The sequence below is a fragment of the Leptonychotes weddellii genome, chromosome 9, assembly GCF_054177405.1.
Source record: "Leptonychotes weddellii isolate Sample4059 chromosome 9, ASM5417740v2, whole genome shotgun sequence".
In the NCBI taxonomy this organism is placed as follows: domain Eukaryota; kingdom Metazoa; phylum Chordata; class Mammalia; order Carnivora; family Phocidae; genus Leptonychotes; species Leptonychotes weddellii.
In genome coordinates this window covers 10,567,165-10,581,078 of record NC_138377.1, presented here as the reverse complement: position 1 = coordinate 10,581,078, position 13,914 = coordinate 10,567,165, and the positions used below count along the sequence as shown (strand labels likewise).

General features: G+C 44.8%; 1 protein-coding gene across 4 annotated transcripts in view; it reads right to left on the bottom strand.

Moving 5' to 3' along the window:
* Positions 1–2,557, bottom strand: part of TC2N (tandem C2 domains, nuclear) — a 38,812-nt gene extending 36,255 nt beyond the window's left edge. Inside the window, exon 1 of one of the 4 annotated variants that reach the window (XM_081830064.1) lies at positions 2,492–2,557. The gene's annotated coding sequence lies outside the window, so the exon portion shown is untranslated. Of the gene's footprint in view, positions 1–2,188; positions 2,396–2,491 lie in introns of those variants that run through there. The other 3 variants (XM_081830062.1, XM_081830063.1, XM_081830061.1) reach the window with 3 other exon arrangements.
* Between the last annotated feature and the right edge of the window lie 11,357 nt (positions 2,558–13,914).

The window sequence follows — 13,914 nt, the reverse complement described above, 5'->3', positions numbered from 1 at the left end:
TTTTTTTTTTAAAGATTTTATTTATTTATTTGAGAGAGAGAGAATGAGAGACAGAGAGCATGAGAGGGAGGAGGGTCAGAGGGAGAAGCAGACTCCCCGCCGAGCAGGGAGCCCGATGCGGGACTCGATCCTGGGACTCCAGGATCATGACCTGAGCCGAAGGCAGTCGCTTAACCAACTGAGCCACCCAGGCGCCCTCTTATAGTAGTTCTATTCAATATGCTCAGCTACTTGCTCTCAGCTTCTCCTACTTAACCATGAGACAGGAACAACGCTGTGAGATGCACTTTAACATAAAGGTATTATTCTGTTGTCCTTACGTTCTTTCCAAACGGGACTGTAAACTCCCTTCTACCACCCTGTCACTTCTTCTAATCTTTGTTTCTCAAAATAAGGACTCTACTCTCCTTACCTTTATTTCTTCATTCTCTATTTACTCTTCAAATTCATTCATATTTGACTTTCATCCTCATCATTTTGCTTATATTGTGTTTGCTGAGATCAATGACCTCCTATCCTAACTACCAAAGCCAGGACACCCTTAACCAGTTCCTATTTTCCAGATCCCTCTGACTCATTTGAGATAGATTTCTCTCCTGATTAAAACTCTTTCCTCTCCAGGCTCCTATGAACTACTGTCTGCTAGATTTTCCTCCTTCTTTCCTGACTTCTCCTCACTCTCCACAGCTGTCTCTCTACATCACTTAAATGTTGGTGTTTCCCATCCTTGGTCTTCTCTTCTCACTCTATTTACTTGAGTGATTTCTTCCACTCCCACAGGACTAATGACCGCAAACCCACCATGCTTCTAACATTTACAACTCTTGACTTCAGAAAATCCCAATACTAACACATCTGCCAACCAAACAGGTCTGCCAGCCGTCCTACAAGAACCTTACTCCTTTTCTCTCAACCTGAATTAATCTGGTTCCTTTTTTTTAAGATTTTATCCACTGAGAGAGAGAGTGCCCGTGTGCTCTCTCTCCATGTGTTAGCTTTATTCACGAATACAATGGTAATTCAAGTGGAGCCAATACAAGAGATACTTTTGAAATATTTTTCTTGAAGGGTTTAAAGAAACACAAATTTTTAAGAAGACTTTTTCCTCCAGTTATGAAGGTAACTCACAGCCATTGACAAAAACTACAAAATACAAGAGATAAAAGGTAAATCTCCAATTCCAGCTCTCAAGGGCAAGCAATATTAACATTTCCTTCCAGAAGAAGCAGTTTTTAACCACAATAAACTTACATATCAAAATATTAAATCAGTAAATAGGGAGTGTTGTTGTTAACTCAATGTCTTCCAGGCTACTTTTTACAATATTAATCAGGGAAAAAAAACAAATTCTACTATAAACTTACCTGGAGTAAGAATCAGAATAATATTCTAAAAACCAAAGCAATCCTTTCACATGCTGTATTTTAAGTATTCTAAAGGAATCCATGTTTTTGGCTTGGCATCTATCTTGCCTATATCTGGACGTCTATCTGGGTGCAATATACCCCACAAAGCAGCCATGCCGTTTCCCTTTATTTAAAGGAAGGGACAGCAAAGGAGGAGGAAGAAAAAAAAAAATTGGAAGAGACAGAAGCCAAATCTAAAATCAAGCTGAGTGTACAATTCGTGTTTTGCAAAAACCATAGGGAAGTACCATTGTTAACACCCCTTCTGTGCTTCTAAAAGTTTCAGGAACATCACAGATAAAAGATTCTCAGCGAACCTGTTCTTATCCGACTCTCCATCTTTGCCCAGAGCCCCGCCGGACTAGGGTCTCCCCTCCCTGCGGTCGGGGGCTCCCACTGAACAGACTCCGGCAGGGCGGGGGCCCGGTCTCGCGCCGCCCCCCCAACGTTACGGCCAACCCCCCGCCCCGCCCACGGTGAACCCGGCCGTCGAGGGGCCCCAAACCTGCCCAGGGCTCCCGAGAGCAGGTGTCGCTGAGGAAACCCGGGAACGGTCCCCGGGGCCCCCCAACCCAGACGATATTTCTAAAGAGTTAAAGGAGATGAAAACCCATACAGAACAGTTCGCCCGGTGAGGCTGGGGGCGAGAAGCTCCTCTGCTGGGGCAGGGGCCGCTCTCGCACCGCCCCCCCGCACACCGCGCGCCCGACCCAGAGGCCCGAGACAGCTGCGGCGCCAGGCCCGCGCCACGCTGCGCGCCCGGCAGCGGCCCCACGGCGCACCTGAGCCCGCGGCCCCCTCCCCGCCAGAGACCTGCCGCCCGGCCGCCCTGCGCGGGGTCTCCACGTGCGGCTCCCCGGGCGCCCGCGCTCCACGCCGCGCTGAGCCGGCGCCGCTTACCTCCTGCCCCGCAGCGGCCACTCCGCCGTGGCCTCCCGCGGGAGCCGGGCGCCCAGTCACCTCGCGCGGCCGCGCCCTGAGACCCCGCCTCCGGTCCCTCCGAGTCCGCCCCGCCCCCGCGGAGGTGCGCGCCGAGGGGAGGGGCGGGGCGGGACAGGGCGGGGCGGGGCCGGCCCGCCGATTACCTGAGCGCGCTGGGCTGGCGCCCTCGGCTTCTCGCGTCTCGCCACTCCCAGCACCTGCTCTGGGCTGCGCCCTCTGGCAAGATCTAACTCGGAGCCAGGCAGAGTTTGGAGTGCACTGAGGGGTCAGAAGGGAGATTAAAAACGAAGAGAGGTATAGGAGGAAAGTTACTGGCCTGATGAACTTCTTTGTATAGGGAGGATGGAGCGGTCTTTCTTGCCAGAGGGGTGGCTACACCCTTTTCTTGGAAACAGAAGAACCTTTTCTAAGCTGCCTTGTATTTGTTTTTTTTGTTTTGTTTTTTGGTTTTTTTTTTAAAGATTTTATTTATTTATTTGAGAGAGAGAGAATGAGAGAGAGCACATGAGAGTGGGGAGGGTCAGAGGGAGAAGCAGACTCCCTGCCGAGCAGGGAGCCCGATGCGGGACTCGATCCCGGGACTCCAGGATCATGACCTGAGCCGAAGGCAGTCGCTCAACCAACTGAGCCACCCAGGCGCCCTGCCTTGTATTTGTTACCTAAGAATCAGCCTGCTTCTCTTCACTTTTGTGGCTTTACACCTACTACCACCTTGCCAGCGATAGGTATGTTGGAAGGAATCCTAAAGGCATCTGCTACAGTGCCCTGGCCCCCCATATTACGCTGGAATCCCTTCTAGCGCCCTGACAAGGAGTGGGATGGCCCTTTTATGCTTCCCGTGCTGGGAATCTGAACACTGTTCTTAGAAAGTTGTTGAGTGACTTCCTAGATGATCTGTTGAATGGCTCAGCTTTTGAATGGCTGATGAGGTATAAATTGAAATTACTCTCCTTGAGGGTCACGACACACTTACAGACCTAAGAACTGTGTTTTACTTGGTATCATCCTGTAGTTCCCAAATTTATTTGACCTGAAGTGTGGCAGGCCAAAATATGCCACTTTGGCATAACGGTTTGTTTTTTTTTTTTAAGTTAAAAGCACTTGAGATACAGCAGATACAAGATCGCTCTGACCTTCCTTTTTCTTCCTGAAAACAGAAGATGAAACTCCCAAACGAAACATGTCGTCCCTGTACCAGGAGACAAGAAACATTCTTATCACCAGAGACAGGGAGTCGAGGACAGAGGAAATCAATACACACAAACCTTCCTAGTCACTTCACCATTAACTGCCTCAGCTCAAGCCCCTTTTTCACTATTTACGACCCTTTGTCCAACTTAGTGTGTAAGTGTTCAGCTCTAACTGCTTTTGATCTCCGTTTTCCTACAAGGGCTGCTGTGCAGCATGTAAAACACTGTATGCTTTACTCTTCTTAATCTATGTCAATTTAATTCTCAGCCCCAGCCAGAAACCCTAAAAGGGTGGTGGTAAAGTTTTGCTTCCCCTACACACCACACAACTGTCTTCTTAAGAAATGCCTGTCGCCATCCTGGGCCATTAATGTTTCGATGCACACAGTTTGATAAACACTACTTGAAAGCCCTCGTACATTCACCTTCGATAATTTCTCTGTGACAAATGTTTGCAAAGTCCTGTACTGTTTACACAAAGCTCTCACATGAGTCATCTCATTGAACCTCATTGAACCTCACAATTATGAGGTAACTGTTATTATCCTTGTTTTACAGTTGAAAATACTGAGAGTCAAACAAATAGTGGTGGCCCAAGTATAGAGTCAAGATTGACTCTGGACTTCAGACTCCAAAGCTCTTAAATATATATTATATAAAACATGTGTGTGCACATATATGTATATATACATATATGATGTGCTGTACTTAAAGGTCAAATGAGAAAGCAAATATATATATTTTCTCTGACACTTTGTATTAGAAAAACTCAGTTTTCCACCTGTTGTAGGGGAAAACCCAGTTCTTTCCTCCTGTGTTTCTCTTGCCCCTGTACCTTCTTGACTCCTCATACAAAACACTTTCATTCTGACATTTCTGATCTCCAACTGTGTGAAGGTTTTCCCCCACACCACGCAATTCTCTGCAACACCAGCTAGATGTCCTACAATTCAACTCAATTCTGACATTACTTCCCAGAGAGAGCATCAGATCCCACAGGTGAAGGGCTCAGTCCCATAAGACTGCCTCCCTGCACTGCCCCCCCTCCAACATCATATGCCAGCCAAAAGCCCAGGTTATCATCTGTGCTTCTGACCAACCAACTATAGATCAGAGGTTCCAATCACCCCCCCCCCTTCCTTGGGTTCAATTCATTTGTGAGAGCATCTCACAGAAGAACTCAGGGAAATGCTTACTTAATTTTACCAGTTTATCAAAGGATATGATAAAGGATACAGATGAACAGCCAGATGAGGAGATATATAAGGCAAGGTCTGGGAGGGTCCTGAACACAGGAACTTCTGTCCCCATGGAGTTGGGGTGTATCACCCTTCCAGTGTGGATATCTTTGCCAACCTGGAAGCTCCCCAATCCCTGCACTATTGGGAAGCTTCCTCACATTGGCATGATCACTTACTAACCCCATTTCCAGCCACTCTCCCCTCTTAGGAGGATGGGGCGGGGGGTAGGTAGGAAATTCTGAGTTTCTAATCATGGCTTGGTCTTTCTGGTGACTGGCCCTCATCCAGGAGCCCACACAGAGTCACCTCATGAGAACAAAAGATGCTCCTAGTGCTCTTATCGCTTGGAAATTTCCATGAGTTTTAGGAGCGCTCAGCTAGGAACCAGGGGCAGAGATCAATATTTATTTTCTATTATCTCACACCCTTAAATAGAGCCAATCCTTGGCTAGCAACCTCCAAATGCCTGTGTTAGTTCTCAAGGTGAAGGACTTTTACCTTTTACTCTCCTGGGGCACCTGACATCATAGTGCAGGGCACAGAAGTGTCTGTCACTCGAATGTGCTGAATGAACAAAGAATGAGTGAATGTGTGAATGCTCAGTAATACTTATTAAACTAGACTGAGAACTTGGTTCCCTAACTGAACAATCTTAACAACCGCCTCACTGATGGAGGAGTCCCAAGAGAAAGCACTCCCTGAATTGTTCTTAGTTTCAGTCCATCTTCCATCTAAAAAGTCTTTCTTAGAAGAATCCACTCCTATTGACAGAGTTCTTTGAAACAATGAAACCATTCCCTTTGTTTTCCTTGAAATGGGCCTTCTTCCTGTTCTGCTTTCAGAGGCAAAAGGCTACATTGATAGGGATGGAGGATACTGTACACCTTTCTTTGTGTCCTTCCATTTAAACTCTTCCCATAAAGTGTTGCAACATTCCGAGTGGCTTTTGTGTGTTGATTTTTAATGTTAAATATGTTTTTAATGTTTAATGTCTTTTATTCGTTGGAGCAGATCTGAGGAGAAAAATATAATCGGGTTGATGCAGATAACACTGCTGCTTAGATTTTGCTATCCCTATTCTTTCATTTGATAGAGATAAATCACTTAATCCCTGTCCTAATTCCTTTTCATTCATCCTTCCTTCAGTGCAGTTTACAAATGCTTGGTGACTCAGTCCAGCCCTACCTCTTAGCCTCACCTCCCACTACCCCCACCACACATTTTTGACCTTCTGAATTAGTTGCTATTCCCTAAATTGCCAAATTTGCACTTCTGTTCCCCTGACCTCTATTTTATAGGTCATGAGTTGACAAATACATGTTCATTCAGCTGAAGTATCACCTCTTCTGGAAGGTGAAACTTCATAAAACCCATCCCAGAGTGAATTAGGTACTCTACCTCAGCCTTCCCACCACCATGCATCCATATCTCTGTCATGGCCCCTACACAATAATTGTAATTGTTGGCTTCTTTTCCCTCTTCCTACTAAACTCATTCTATGTGAGTTACCAATAGACAGGAATTATGACTTCCCAAGCACCTAGCACAGTACCTGCCACATAGAAGGCCCTCAAGTATTTGTGGAATGAATGAGAAAAGAAAAATCTTTAAAAGAATATGAACTCTTAGAGCACTCATGAAAAAATTTCGCAAATATAAATGGTCATTTGGATAGAAAGGGGTAGCAGACAGATTTTCTGCCCTAGAAAACAGAAGCCTGTACATAGTTATTCATTCGTTCTTTCATGTGCTTATGCAACTAACAATCTTGAGTACCCATGGTGTACCAGGAACAGTCCTGAGCACTTGCTTCAGAGGGAAGTGACCTTTCAGCAGAGCCATAAATGCTCACCAAACTTTCATTCCTTTTCCTGAACATAAAGCTAAGCTACTTTGTCCATTCCCCCATACATGTGGCCAGTTCTCACTGATGGAATTTGAGCAGAGATAGAATTTCACTTCTGGGTCTAGGCAATTAAGAACTGGTGAGTCTTTTCCCCACTCTCTCCTTCTTCCCATTCTTTGACTACCTTAGACCATTGCTAAAGCTGAAAATGCAACCAGATGGAAGCCCAGGTCCCTGACTGACTTCAAAGAACAAGGCGCCCCCCACCACCCACTAATCTTGACTGGATTATGGGCGCCTGGGTGGCGTTAAACGTCTGCCTTCGGCTCAGGTCATGATCCCAGGGTCCTGGGATTGAGCCCCGCATCAGGCTCCCTGCTTGGCGAGAAGCCTGCTTCTCCCTCTCCCACTCTCCCTGCTTGTGTTCCCTCTCTCGCTGTGTCTCTCTCTGTTAAAAAATAAATAAAATCTTTAAAAAAAAAAATCTTGACTGGATTGTGATGTAAGTGAAAAATAAACTTTATGGTATGAACTACTAACATTTGTGGATTTCTCCCCCCCCGCAGGTAGCTTTATATACCCTGATTAACAGAGTCATAAATGATGGCATATAGATTAAGACACTAGAAAATTGTTGTCTCCTGCTCTAGGGATTGCATGGGAGACATGGAACATGAAAATCTATCAAAGGTATTAAGGTCATAGAGACTTTAAGTTTGTCCCAAGTGGACAAATAAATATCTTTATGGATACACAGCTCTCTGTGCTCTCTCTCAGGTGGCCACCAGATCAGAATGTTGACATTTTGGGGCACATGGGTGGCTCAGTCAGTTAAGCATCTGCCTTCGGCTCAGGTCATGATCTCAGGGTCCTGGGATAGAGTTCTGCATCAGGCTCCTTGCTTAGTGGGGAGTCTGCTTCTCCCTCTCCCTCTGCCCCTCCTTCTGCTCATGTGTGTGTGCTCACTCTCGCTCTCTCTCCCTCAAATAAATAAATAAATAAATAAAATCTTTAAAAAAAAAAAAGAAAAGAAAAGAATGCTGACATCTTGATCTGAAAGCTAGCATAGAATCAGATTCATCACATCATCTCCATCATCTTTATCAGCCCTTGTGAATCTCTTACATGCACTTTGAAGAATTTCCCTGAGTGAGCTGCAGGAGGTCCAGTGTCCCTCAAAGTGGAGTACAGAGTTTACTCTTGGACAGCATGGGTTTGAATTGCACAGATCCATTTATACATGAATTTTTTACAGGACAGCACTGTAAATGTATTCCCTCTCCCTTATGATTTTTAGTAACATTTTTTTCCTCCAGCTTACTTCATTATAAGAATATAGCATACAAAATATGTGTTAATTGACGGTTTATGTTATCAGTAAGGCTTCCAGTCAACAGTAAGCTATTACTAGTTAAGTTCTGGGGGAGTCAAAAGTTATACCCAGATGTTTGACTGCTTAAGGGGCTGGCACCCCTAACCCTGCCTTGTTCAAAGGTCAACTGTTTGTTGAGAGATATAAAATAGGAGTGAGGAGATAAGCTCTGAAGGCTTAGAAGAGAGGTTGTATGCTAATCTTCAGGACACATGCTGAATAAACGGGATTGTTTACAGTGGGGTGAGTTTCTTCTTTTTTCTTTTCCTTCTCCCGTCATCTTCTTTCCCGGGTAACTAGTACCCACTAAAGCTAAGGTAAAAGTGGGAAAATGGCTGGTCATAGATGCTCCACCAAGAGACCTAACATGATGGAGGCCTCTTTTCTCAGTGCCCTTGCCCCAAAGTCCTTCCCCAACACATGACCATCCTCCTCCTCCAAACCCCGTTAATCAATGAAACTTCATAGCACCAAAGGCTGACGGTTTCATGGAAGCCTAAATGAAAAATATTCAGCCCCTAGGACAAGAGGAATAGCACCAGTGGGATCAAAGGAAGGTTATAAAAGAGGATAGGAAGAAAGAGAAGATTCAGAAAAAAAGAGGATTTTCTACCAACGATAATATCAACTCACCTGGATGGAAAGCTGGTCCAAAGAGGAGAAAGACAGGTGGAGCGCATCATGTGGACCTGCCTCAGGATTCCAGAACAAATGCCCCCAGACTCACTGAATAAAGCAGAAAGACCTCTAAATCCCTACTTCCTGTGAACTCTGCGTGGGTTGGAAGAAATGATTCAAACCTGAAGAAAATGCTCTGCATTCTTCTGGACTCCATGTACAGTGGCTTACACTGTGCCAACTTGCTTAAGCTGAAACTACATTTTCCACAATTTCTTTCTCTATATGGTTCTATGTTAGACTGACCAAAAGAATTTGGACAAGATTTGGAAGGTACAAATGAAACAAAGATTTTACTCTTGAAAGATTCCCATGATTACAGTGGCAGAAAAACAGAGATGGTGTCAGGTTCTAGCTTGTCCTTGCTCCCATGTCTCACTCTTCTTCCTAACCACTGGCCCTGCTGACTACCTGAGTCCCAGGCCCACATCCAAAGCTTGGCTGGGGATCTACAGAGCTGACAGCTGTCCAAAGGCTTTTCCACAGCTCTTCTGTGGATTCTACTTGAGGGGCTAGGTGTGCCCCACTTTCTAGATGCATTCTGAGTTCTGACCCTCTAGGTTCACCTACACCAGGGCTTCTTGGGGGCAGGTTAGACTTTGATCCTTCAATCTCACTTCCAGACCTTTATTTCCCCCCTTTCTCCCACAATTCTGTAAGATCTTATTCTTACATTAGTAATACTCTAATGGTTCTGCTTCCCTGATGGCAGCCCTCTGATTTGCCATGCATGTACTTGGCTGCCCAGTGGGAAGATTACATGGATTGTACCTTTCTTCCCTTCCCCTATGAAAGACAAAGTGCTGGTGTTATATATAGGACTACAAACATTTAGGTAAAATTACACACTGGTAGAGATCTCTCCAAGTGAGGGTAGTTATTTAGTTGTCCTCTGGTATGACTCTACTGTAGTATAGAAAGTGACTCTCTTGGGGCACCTGAGTGGCTCAGTCGTTAAGCGTCTGCCTTCGGCTCGGGTCATGGTCCCAAGGTCCTGGGATCGAGCCCCGCATCGGGCTCCCTGCTCCGCGGGAAGCCTGCTTCTCCCTCTCCCACTCCCCCTGCTTGTGTTCCGTCTCTCGCTGTGTCTCTCTCTGTCAAATAAATAAATAAAATCTTAAAAAAAAAAGAAAAGAAACTGACTCTCCACTTTTCAAGCTTAGAAACTTGCTTCCTTTCCCCTTTAGCATTATAAGTTAAACTCTGTTGAAGAAGAAGTCTCAGTCAAGCTCACTAAGGGCTGAGCTAGACAATAGGGTCTATGAATATTAATAGGGCCTATCTCTGAATATAGCATGAGGAATAGAATTGTTGCAGGTCCCAGACATTTCTATCTTATGGTCCAAACACTACACCCTGCAGAAACAACCACATGGGAGGCTGAGTGATCATCAGACGGTTGCTTGGGGTGGGAAGTAGAACCAAAATTAAAGGAGTTAGGAGAAATACCGAGTGATTAATAGCAGCAAGTTATGATAGCCATCATCAATACCACAGAACAGACTGGCCTGTCACAGTTGCAGACAAGCTGTGTGGATTCACTCACCAAGGGTACAGTCTTACATATACACCTCTTTGCGGTAGATCACAGTCTTGGCCCCAGTTCTTCATCCCTTACTGTACCTATCGTCTTTGCCATGACTTTGAATTTCTTCCACTCAAGGAGTGGAATGTATTTCCCTACCCTTTGATTATGGATTCAGCTATTTGACTTGCTTTGGCTAATAAGGTGATACAGAACCAAGAATGTGAAAGTTCTGAGCTTAGCTGAAGAGGCCTCGCATGTTTCTGCTTACCCTTTTGCGCCTCTGCCAATGCCATGAGGAGATTTTGCCTGAGCCAGCCAGCTGATCCAAGGAGGATGAGAGACATGGAGTGGAGTCATTCCAGATAAGCCCAGACTGGATGAGCTAATCCCCAGCTGACTAGCAGACATATGAGAAATGAGAGATGATTGTCATTTTATGTTGTGGCAAATGGTGACTGTTACACAGTAATAGTTTCTTGACACACCCCCAACCGTGATTTTCTTTTCTTTTTTTTTTTTTTTAAAGATTTTATTTATTTATTTGACAGAGAGAGATAGCGAGAGCAAGAACACAAGCAGGGGGAGTGGGAGAGGGAGAAGCAGGCTTCCCGCGGAGCAGGGAGCCCGATGTAGGGCTCCATCCCAGGACCCTGGGATCATGACCTGAGCTGAAGGCAGATGCTCAACGACTGAGCCACCCAGGCACCCCCTAACTGTAATTTTCTGTGGTGAGGTGGAGGAGGTACTCCCAGCCCACTGTGGCCCCAGAGTTCCATGCCAGTGTGCCCAGGACGCCCTCTCAAGTCACTAGGGGGCACTAACTGGGCCAACAGTAAGTAAGAGGATTCGGCCCCACACCCTCAATAAAATTCTGTTTGACATTTTCTATCCTTTTGGTCAGACATAAAATCTAAATATCTGACACAACAGGAAAAGAGAAAGATTTCAAAACTCTTCGGAAGACTACGTCTGAAGATTAGTGGTTGTTTACAAACGCAACTCAAACTCACTATCTGAAATAAAATTTGAAGGCTATCATTTGTGACTTTTGTTTTCATCAGAGTTTTAGGAAAACTCATCCGCCCAGCAAAATCCCCAGGCAGTGTAGGATGCCAAGACTTTCTTTCGTTCTCTTTAAAATTGCTCCAACTCCATAAGGAAAATTCATGAATAAATGTGGTTGGCAGATGAACCACATATCCAAAGATGTATTCTTATGACAATTTCATCTTAATTTGTTAGTTCGAAGCATGCATTGATCTTTATATATATTAGAGGCATTGGTTGGAAGGGGAGGTGTCCTCAAAATATTTTACAGTCATTTTTTTCTTCAGACATTCCTTCTTTCCCCATGACTCCCTGCCTTTCGCTAGCTTCCTCCTCCACCCTTCTACTTTATGAGGGGATGGATGAAGTTGGGATATTTTTTGAGGAAATGTGGGAAGTCTGCAATCCATTTCCTACTTGATGTGAGCTTCATTTACCAGAAGGAAAAAGAAAAACAACAAGGCAAACACACTTCCAACAAAACTGGACAGCAGCTCCATGGACTGGCTTTTAAAGAGCTATTGTATCACTCTGTGAGGTGACAACACTCCAGGGATAGGACAGGGTCTGTGAGGCCCAGTGAAGCATACTCTCCCATTCCTAAAAAACATCCCCTCAGGAAACAATTTGGCATTTCCTGCAAAACATGAACTAGCTTGGCAGTCTGGCCAACACATCACCCCTGTTCATCTCATACCACATGCCTAATTAATAACAGTAACTAGTCCGAGAACATAGTGAATACAACTTCAATAGGAAAAGGGGGCAGGAGAACAAACAACACCCTTGCCAAATGGATACGCATGCACACATGCCTACACGCTTATACGCATACTTAACATATACATATACTTAACATATAAAGCCACTTAAAAATGTTGAGAAATACAAAATGCCTCAATCAAAACCACTTGGCTTTACTGAGAACAGGGTTAAAAATTACTTCCCTTCTCCCATCCAAATACATTTGGAATGATAATAGCTGCCATTCTCTGCTGACCTATCATATGTCAGGCACTGTGTAATGGTGTGTGTGTATGTGTATATTTATATATATATTTTTTTTAAATTCTTGCGACAACCCTGCAGAGTGGGGATTATTATCTAAACTTTATAAATAAATAACCTTTCTGAGATCACAGGAAGTGATGAAGGAGTCAGGATTTGACCCCGAGGCTTTGTGTGACTCTAAAGGTCAAGCTCCTTTTATTAAATCACAGGCTTGGTCAGCAAACTGGGAAGTCCAGACATAGGAGTTATGTTTATATAAATCCAATTCATTACTTAAGGTCCATTGAAATCGCCATCTCCTCTATGAATTCTTGACTTGTTCTAGACAGAGCTCCAATGGTTACAAGAAACAGAAACCCACTCAAATTAGTTCAAGTAAAAGAGAGAACATGGTATTCTGGGCAAGGAGACAAAAGGAACACACTTTTTCAGGAATCTCAACAAATGAGCCCCAGGAAGGACAGGACCCTGGTAGACCCTGGTAGACCAGACACGCCTCGGCCCCACATCTTCCAGAGACTGCTTCTTTCTGCACACCTGCACATCCAAACCCACCTCTTAGAGTCTCTAATCCCTCAGAGCTGCAATCTGCACCCAGTCCCACAGTCTGCCTTGAGGGCAGCTCTGCTAGACCTTTGAGCTCAGGGCCCACGACCCAAAGGAAGTAACTGCATGTCCCTTTCCAGATTCCAGCCATCTGATAGGCTCAGCTCAATGTTTCCACACACAAGGCACAGGTTGCTGGCTGGTCTTCCTCAGCTTACAGTTGGGCACCCCTGGGTCAGATGTTGACCTTGGCCCAGTCCAAGGCAGTGGGGAAGGGAGGATCACATGATCTGCTGCTGCATCTTGTGGGCAGGGAAGCACCCTGAAATCCAGTAAGTGCTCAGCTCTTACTCTCCTTTTCTTTACAAGGCTGGCTTATGCACCTGCTTTAGCACTCAACTTTAAGTTGCCTCCTCTTGTTCTCCAAATGCCTTTTATCTTCTAGGCTCCTAGAGAACCACATCTTATCTTTATGTTGCAATGCCTAGGGGAGTGCTAAGAACACAGTGGACACTTAAACATTGTTTGCTTTGTTAGAGTTCATCGTGGGGCAGGACAATGCAGATGACCAAGAAGAATGTCTTCACTCTTTTCCTTGCCCACAGAAAGACCAACAGAACTAGAAAGAGAATATAAAATGTGATCACAAGTCTTTAACCTCACTGGCTTAGGTGCCTAGTGGAGAAGAAAAAGAATTTGACCCTGAGCACACAGACTATCTAGAGGTCCTTCTAACTCTTATTTAAAGAAGCATCCAGGCCAATAGCTCTCAACCGAGAATTAATGCTTCCATGTAACATATCCTTGCTCTGATTCCATCCGTTTATCACCCATTCAGAGAAGTCTACTAGAATTGAAATAAATGCCTCTTCTGCTATTATAGTGGTAAGTTTGATTCTGCTCCAATTTGCAAAAAGAAAAAGAAAAAAAAGTAAATAGTTTCAAACCTTGGTATTCAATTACTAGTAACAAATCACTGGAGCCCATGCTACAATTGGCATTGTAATTAAAAGCTGTTAATGTGGGACATTCTGCTGCCAAGCGCTGAGATGACAATAACTGTATCAATGAGGATACTGTCAGCCACAAGTAACAAGAAGACCCAAC